The 7,940-nt window shown below is 37.8% G+C and overlaps 1 non-coding gene across 1 annotated transcript; it reads right to left on the reverse strand.

Moving 5' to 3' along the window:
- Nucleotides 1–7,631: 7,631 nt before the first annotated feature.
- Nucleotides 7,632–7,738, reverse strand: LOC114113279 (U6 spliceosomal RNA). The gene has a single exon (XR_003588342.2). It is a non-coding gene; the product is annotated as a U6 spliceosomal RNA (small nuclear RNA).
- Between the last annotated feature and the right edge of the window lie 202 nt (nucleotides 7,739–7,940).

Raw genomic sequence — 7,940 nt, forward strand, 5'->3', positions numbered from 1 at the left:
TCATCGAAAAAGCAAGAGAATTCCAGAAAAAAACGTCTATTTCTGCTTTATAGACTATGCCAAAGCCTTTGATTGCGTGTATCACAACAAGCTGTGGAAAATTCTTAAAGAGATGGGAATACCAGACCACCTTACCTGCCTCCTGAGAAATCTGTATGCAGATCAAGAAGCAACAGTTAGAGCCGGATATGAAACAATGGACTGGTTCCAATTGGGAGAGGAGTTCGTCAAGGCTGTATATTGACCTGCTTATTTAACCTATATGCAGAGTACATCATGCGAAATGCCAGGCTGGATGAAGCACAAACTGGAATCAAGATTGCTGGGAGAAATATTAATAACTTCAGATATGCAGATGACACCACCCTTATGGCAGAAAGCAAAGAGGAACTGAAGAGCCTCTTGACTGAAAGAAGAAAGTTGGCTTAAATCTCAACATTCAGAAAACTAAGATCATGGCATCTGGTCCCATCACTTCATGGCAAATAGATGGGGAAACAGTGGAAACAGTGACAGACTTTATTTTCTTGGGCTCCAAAATCACTGCAGATGGTGACTGCAGTCATGAAATTAAAAGACACTTGCTCCTTGGAAGAAAAACTATGACCACCCTAGACAGCATAATAAAAAGCAGAGACATTACTTTGTCGACAAAGGTCCATCTAGTCAAAGGTATGGTTTTTCCAGTTGTCATGTATAGATGTGAGAGTTGGACTATAAAGAAAGCTGAGTGCCAAAGAATTGATGTTTTTGAATTGTGGTGTTGGAGAAGAGAGTCCCTTGGACTGCAAGGAGATCCAATCAGTCCATCCTAAAGGAAATCATCATCTCTGAATATTCATTGGAAGTACTAATGCTGAAACTGAAGCTCCAATAGTTTAGCCACCTGATGTGAAGAACGGACTCATTGGAAAAGAGGCTGATGCTGAGAAATATTGAAGGTGGGAGGAGAAGGGGACGACAGAGGATGAGATGGTTGGTTGGCATCACTGACTCGATGGACGTGAATTTGAGCAAGCTCTGGGAGTTGGTGATGGACAGGGAGGCCTGGTGTGCTGCAGTCCATAGGGTCACAAAGAGTCGGACATGACTAAGTGATTCAACTTAACTGACACAAGGATATAAAGTTTAATATATACCACCAAATAAGGATTACCTATTTAATCTTGACTCTGGGAGTTGCTCTTAATAAAAGACTATATTTTTTGCTGTTTCTAAATAGAATACAACCACTTCAGTACATGAACATTTATTACTATTATTTTATGAATAATACCCACATTTGCCCAAATCCATCCCTTTTAAAATGCACAGCATCTTTTTACTCACCTGGAGATGCAAATAATAAGATATATATTGGGAATAATTATTAAGAAAAGCTCCTATGTGGCATTAAGTTAAACTTGTTTTGTATTATCTTTTGAAGAATAGCAGTTTTTTGAGTTTTTGTTATGTCAGCAGTGATTATGGCATAAATAGATCTCTTTGAAGAGAAACAAAAGCCAAACTCAATAAAGTAATGCAAATCTTAGCAGAGATTACATCTGCAGAACAATTACTTCCTTATTTCATGGTTCAAAATTTTATACAACACAAACTAAAATCTCAATAACCTATAAATAAAGAAATATGGAAAATGAGCAATCAGGCTACACAGGAAAGAAGGAGCTCCATCATGAGAAATAAGAATTACCAGTGCTTACAGATGCCAAACTCAAACTCTAAGTTGTTTGAGTTTAAGAGATGCAATGAAACCTAAAAATGATTGTTTTCGGGTATTAAAAAGTAACAGACTGAGGAAGATCTCATGATAGTTCTAATCAAAATTTTTGTGAAGTTTAAAAAAAAAACAAAGGAGCACATTTGTTATGGATTGCATCTCTGAATTACAGAATCACAAAAGTTGAATAAGTGTGTAAATTTTCCTCATTGTAGCTTTGAGCCTGCCAGAATCCTATGAATTTTTTTTTCTTTGGGCATGTTTATCTGGCCTTTGCTTGATTGCTTCCACTGATCCAGAGCTCTGGATGTTTTACTATAAGATTTTATTTTCAAACAGCTCTCTTTGTTATAAATTCCCTCTTTACAGAGATCTGAAACTGGTCTTCCTGTAATATCTGCTCATTGGTCTCTTCTGGAGGAATAGTTTTAAACATTTTTATTTTGGGTCACAGACTACTTTGTGAGATTTATGTAAGTTATGTACCCTCATCTTAGACAAAAGGCATTCCTACTACTGAAAGGATAAAATCTTTTCTACATGATAATTCTTCAAAAGGTTACAACAACATCACATTCTTCTTGAAAACAACCTTACTAATTTCTTCAATTCCTTCTTTCCTTCCTTTCTTCCTCTTTCTGCCCCTTCATTCATTTTTTGGAACAAGCATCATCCTAAAATCCATTTTGTGCCAGTTACCATGTTAGACACTGGGGACATCAAGAAGACTAAGATACTGTTCTGTCCTTGAGGAGTTCACAGCTTAACTGGGAAGACAGATCTGTAAACAGATGAGTGGTACTTACTTAGTTGCTCAGTCGTGTCTGACTCTTCGCAACCCCATGGACTGTAGCCTGCTAGGCTCCTCTGTCCATGGAGACTCTCCAGGCAAGAATACTGGAGTGGGTTGCCAAGCCCTCTGTTAAGGGATCTTACCAACACAGGAATCAAACCAGGGTCTCCTGCATTGCAGGCAGATTCTTTACCAACTATCAGGGAAGCCCATACATTTCCTTTAGGCACTGGAAACATGGGTCTGAAATTTGGGACAGAAGCCTCCACTGGAAATAAAAGATTTGGCATTTTTGTCCTTGGTGGCCAGTCCTGAGAATGTATGAGTTCACATGGAGGAGGCATATAGTGGGTGAAAAACATGGAAGGCCACCAAGGAGAGAACTCAGGGGAATACTGGCGTTTAAAGGGCACTGGAAGAGGAGGAGGAAGCGTTAATGAAGGCAATTGACAGTAGACAGTCGGAAAACTAAAACTCAAGGGTATTAACAGCAACAGAAAAAGCTATCGCTCTTTAAAAAAAATTGGAATGCCCAGTAAGCCCCAGGCATTATGCTAATTGCTAATCTTATTTCTACACACACACCCCTTCCCCCTCCCCCTATGAATAGCCCATTGCCCAGTGCTATCATTTTCTGTTGATCTGTGGCCACGCCTACAAGTCAAGGCCCCTCCCATACCTGAATGTTTCTTGCTCTTAGTTTCCACTGGGCTGGGTGTTTATGTTTGCACTAGTGCCACGTCATTTATATTGCTCAATTATAAATCCTTTCAAACATTCTCTCCCTTGATTCCACGATAAATATGTTACTGTCATATTTCAAATGCACGAAGTTGTTGGCACATTTTCAGTCCTATAGGTATGTGCTGCATAGATGTATTGATTTAGAAATTCTTTCTCTGTGATGCCACCTCTAAAATGAAATTAGAGAAAGGGTTAACGTACTATATGATGCACTTTGTCTCATTCCTCTTTGGATCTACATAAATCATATTCTCTTAGACAGTGATTCCCAAACCTGGCTGGGTATCAGAATCACCTGGGGAGCTTTTTAAAAAATGTAAATTCCAGAGTCCCATCCCAGATGTACTGAACTAGGTAGCATGGGATATTTGGGGCCAAGAAATAGGTATGTGCAATATTAATAAAATATTTCTTAGGTGATTGTGATATGTTCACTTCACGGGCTGCCATTTGGGAATCCTTGACTAGGGTTAGAAACTTCTGAGAACATTGATTAAAAATTGTCAGTGATTTTAGAGTGCTATTTTCTCTCTCAGATTCTCTCTCAGAAAGCAAGCAATTTTTAAAAAAATCTTGCTGTTTTTCTTCTTGCTATAAATAATAATGTTATAAAAATTATAAACATTGTACAAATAAAAAGGAAGGTAATGTAGCTTCCTAATTTCCTCTTGATATGAACAATTCGGTGAACACTTAGTATTTTTTTCCCAATGCCTTTGCTAGGTTATTTTTTCTGAAAAAAATTAGGTCATATTCTACTTTGGGAGGTGTTTCACTGATGGTTCAGACAGTTGAGCATCTGCCGGCAGTGTAGGAGACTGGGGTTCAATCCCTGGGTCGGGAAGATCCCCTGGAAAAGGGAATGGCAACCCACTCCAGTATACCTGCCTGGAGAATCCCATGGACAGAGGAGCCTGGCAGGCTACAGTCTATGGGGTCACAAAGAGTCGGACATGACTGAGTGACTAACACTAACTATATTTTGGGAATCCAGACTAAGAGCCTGCATTTGGAAGCCAAGTTTATCTGGGTTCAGATCTCACGTCCAGTCCTTATTGGCATCCTTGGGTAAATTATTAAACCCTCTGAGTCTCAAATGGGAATAAAAATACTACCTACCTCATAAAGCAGAGGGCTTACTATAACATGCAAAATCAATTCTCAATAAATATTAACTTTTTATTATGGTTATTATAATGGCTTCCCAGGTGGCGCTAGTGGTAAAGAACCCGCATGCCAATGCAGGAGACATAAAAGATGGGGGTTGGATCCCTGGGTCGGGAAGATCCCCTGGAGAAGGGCATGGCAACCCTCTCCAGTATTCTTGCCTGGAAAACCTCATGGACAGAGGAGCTTGGCAGGCTGCAGTATGGGGGGTCGCAAAGAGTTGGACATGACTGAAGCCACTTGGCACATTTGGTTATTATTATAATTGCAATTGCTACCACTAAACTTGCCAATACTATAGGCATTTTTATGTAATATATATTGAACATCCTATTACTATAAGTTTTTCTTAATTATTTTATATTTATGTACAATAATTTATTTAACAAATGCCTTACTCACACTTACTTAGTTTTTTTCCGCCCATTTTTCATGATTGTAAACAATCCTGCAGGGAATATCCTTGTACATATGTCTTTTCATATTTGTATAAGTGTCTCTCCAATACAGGGGAATTTTGAGGCAATGAGTATGAATATTTTAATAAGCTTCTTCCCATTAGCTCCACAGTTTATTTATAAATAAAATGATAAATCACCTAACAGTGTAGGAGACTGTTTCTTCACATACTTGTCCAAACTGGATATTAACATTCTTCCCAAGTTTTGCTAATAAGCTAGGTAAAATTATATATCATTGCTGTATTGTTTTGCATTTATTTCATTTTTAGAGAAAGGAAGCATTTTTGTGTGTGTGTGTGTGTGTGTGTGTGTTTCTCTCTCTTTTTTTTTTTTTTAGTGTTTTATTTTTTTAATTTTAAAATCTTTAATTCTTACATGCGTTCCCAAACATGAACCCCCCTCCCACCTCCCTCCCCATAACATCTCTCTGGGTCATCCCCATGCACCAGCCCCAAGCATGCTGTATCCTGCGTCAGACATAGACTGGCGATCCAATTCTTACATAATAGTATACATGTTAGAATGCCATTCTCCCAAATCATCCCACCCTCTCCCTCTCCCTCTGAGTCCAAAAGTCCGTTATACACAGCTGTGTCTTTTTTCCTGTCTTGCATACAGGGTCGTCATTGCCATCTTTCTAAATTCCATATATATGTGTTAGTATACTGTATTGGTGTTTTTTTCTGGCTTACTTCACTCTGTATAATCGGCTCCAGTTTCATCCATCTCATCAGAACTGATTCAAATGAATTCTTTTTAACGGCTGAGTAATACTCCATTGTGTATATGTACCACAGCTTTCTTATCCATTCATCTGCTGATGGACATCGAGGTTGTTTCCATGTCCTGGCTATTATAAACAGTGCTGCAATGAACACTGGGGTACATGTGTCTCTTTCAATTCTGGTTTCCTCAGTGTGTATGCCCAGCAGTGGGATTGCTGGGTCATAAGGTAGTTCTATTTGCAATTTTTTAAGGAATCTCCACACTGTTCTCCATAGTGGCTGTACTAGTTTGCATTCCCACCAACAGTGTAGGAGGGTTCCCTTTTCTCCACACCCTCTCCAGCATTTATTGCTTGCAGATTTTTGGATCGCAGCCATTCTGACTGGTGTGAAGTGGTACCTCATTGTGGTTTTGATTTGCATTTCTCTAATAATGAGTGATGTTGAGCATCTTTTCATGTGTTTGTTAGCCATCCGTATGTCTTCTTTGGAGAAATGTCTATTTAGTTCTTTGGCCCATTTTTTGATTGGGTCGTTTATTTTTCTGGGATTGAGCTGCAGAAGTTGCTTGTATATTTTTGAGATTAGTTGTTTGTCAGTTGCTTCATTTGCTATTATTTTCTCCCATTCAGAAGGCTGTCTTTTCACCTTGCTTATATTTTCCTTTGTTGTGCAGAAGCTTTTAATTTTAATTAGATCCCATTTGTTTATTTTTGCTTTTATTTCCAATATTCTGGGAGGTGGATCAGAGGATCCTGCTGTGATTTATGTCTGAGAGTGTTTTGCCTATGTTCCCCTCTAGGAGTTTTATAGTTTCTGGTCTTACATTTAGATCTTTAATCCATTTTGAGTTTATTTTTGTGTGCGGTGTTAGAAAGTGATCTAGTTTCATTCTTTTACAAGTGGTTGACCGGTTTTCCCAGCACCACTTGTTAAAGAGATTGTCTTTACTCCATTGTATATTCTTGCCTCCTTTGTCAAAGATAAGGTGTCCATATGTGTGTGGATTTATCTCTGGGCTTTCTATTTTGTTCCATTGATCTATATGTCTGTCTTTGTGCCAGTACCATACTGTCTTGATGACTGTGGCTTTGTAGTAGAGCCTGAAGTCCGGCAAGTTGATTCCTCCAGTTCCATTCTTCTTTCTCAAGATTGCTTTGGCTATTCGAGGTTTTTTGTATTTCCATACAAATCTTGAAATTATTTGTTCTAGTTCTGTGAAAACTATGGCTGGTAGCTTGATAGGGATTGCATTGAATTTGTAAATTGCTTTGGGTAGTATACTCATTTTCACTATATTGATTCTTCCAATCCATGAACATGGTATATTTCTCCATCTATTAGTGTCCTCTTTGATTTCTTTCATCAGTGTTTTATAGTTTTCTATATATAGGTCTTTAGTTTCTTTAGGTAGATATATTCCTAAGTATTTTATTCTTTTCGTTGCAGTGGTGAATGGAATTGTTTCCTTAATTTCTTTTTCTACTTTCTCATTATTAGTGTATAGGAATGCAAGGGATTTCTGTGTGTTGATTTTATATCCTGCAACTTTACTATATTCATTGATGAGCTCTAGTAATTTTCTGGTGGAGTCTTTAGGGTTTTCTATGTAGAGGATCATGTCATCTGCAAACAGTGAGAGTTTTACTTCTTCTTTTCCAATTTGGATTCCTTTTATTTCTTTTTCTGCTCTGATTGGTGTGGCCAAAACTTCCAGAACTATGTTGAATAGTAGCGGTGAAAGTGGGCACCCTTGTCTTGTTCCTGACTTTAGGGGAAATGCTTTCAATTTTTCACCATTGAGGATAATGTTTGCTGTGGGTTTGTCATATATAGCTTTTATTATGTTAAGATATGTTCCTTCTATTCCTGCTTTCTGGAGAGTTTTTATCATAAATGGATGTTGAATTTTGTCAAAGGCCTTCTCTGCATCTATTGAGATAATCATATGGTTTTTATTTTTCAGTTTGTTAATGTGGTGAATTACATTGATTGATTTGCGAATATTGAAGAATCCTTGCAAAAATATGGAACGCTTCACGAATTTGTGTGTCATCCTTGCTCAGGGGCCATGCTAATCTTCTCTGTATCGTTCCAATTTTAGTATATGTGCTGCCGAAGCGAGCATGAAAGGAAGCATTTAAAACAATCTATTTGTATCTTTTTTTTAGATTTAGCTTTGTATTTTCCTGTGTGCCCCCTGGTTTATCTTCTTTTTAAAGAATATTTTTCCTTTTTTACCTTACTCTTTTCATTTTTTTTCTTCCACTCACCTTCTAATTTTCTTTCTCCTTGATTTAGCATTTGAATGATATTTTATGTCAAGGTCA

This window comes from Ovis aries, chromosome 2, assembly GCF_016772045.2.
Source record: "Ovis aries strain OAR_USU_Benz2616 breed Rambouillet chromosome 2, ARS-UI_Ramb_v3.0, whole genome shotgun sequence".
NCBI classification, from domain to species: domain Eukaryota; kingdom Metazoa; phylum Chordata; class Mammalia; order Artiodactyla; family Bovidae; genus Ovis; species Ovis aries.